This window comes from Corticium candelabrum, chromosome 1 (assembly GCF_963422355.1).
Source record: "Corticium candelabrum chromosome 1, ooCorCand1.1, whole genome shotgun sequence".
In the NCBI taxonomy this organism is placed as follows: domain Eukaryota; kingdom Metazoa; phylum Porifera; class Homoscleromorpha; order Homosclerophorida; family Plakinidae; genus Corticium; species Corticium candelabrum.
Window position 1 is genome coordinate 4,166,839 of NC_085085.1, and position 836 is coordinate 4,167,674.

Genomic DNA, 836 nt, shown 5'->3' on the forward strand with positions numbered 1-836 from the left:
ACCTGAGTACTTTGCACTTTTCTGCATATTATTGAATTAATTGCACACAGGAAATAAATTTGCAATAAATAGTACATGATTTGATGTATGAAGTGCATGCAACAGTGTCAATATTGACGCATAAATTGCACCCGAAAAAAGATTTTATGAAAAATGAAAATTTGCTTAACTGCGAAGAATAGTAATTATAAATGACTTTACCTGTCGCCTAATTTATTGAAGTTGATTTGTGCCGAGAAACCACGTTCAGCTGACGACAAAAATCGAGGCCCCCTTTCAATAAACGGCGCAGGTTACTGCTCAAAAGGTGTGCAAAAAGACAGCACTTCGTTTATGTCAAAATCGCGGTTGCAAGACGTCCATTGACTGCCGAGCCTCGTACTACCAGACCACTGCAAACCGCGAGAAAGTGCATACGGGAACAGCTAAAGCCACACCCAACTGACAGCTCTACCAGACAGAAAGTGCTCAGAGCAAACACAAGAATGCTGCGACGGCTTCCAGTCCTTTCTGACTAGGCTGGAGATCCACGCTGCCCGTTGTCTGTTGCTCAAATGACGCGTTTCAGATCCCTGACTGGTTGGCATAGCCGGTATAGACTAAAAACGTATGTTGCTGCCCTGAATTCTACGATCGTGGCAGCCGAAAACAGAGCCATGCTAGTACGCTTGCCCCCTAAGATGGCGACTTCCGGGATATCACGTGATTGTGACGTCAAACGCACTATCTCTATTGCGTGTTGTTCGATCGTTTCAGACGTCGGTAACTTGTTGTTTCGGTTAGTTGTGATGGTTTCAACTCACTAACGCAATTACTGATGTGCGACTTGCTTTTTG

General features: G+C 44.1%; 1 protein-coding gene across 1 annotated transcript in view; it reads left to right on the forward strand.

The window, feature by feature from the left end:
• Window positions 1-720: 720 nt before the first annotated feature.
• Window positions 721-836, forward strand: part of LOC134189615 (uncharacterized) — a 1,853-nt gene continuing 1,737 nt past the window's right edge. The window contains exon 1 of the mRNA XM_062657948.1: window positions 721-778. The gene's annotated coding sequence lies outside the window, so the exon portion shown is untranslated. The remainder of the gene's footprint in view (window positions 779-836) is intronic.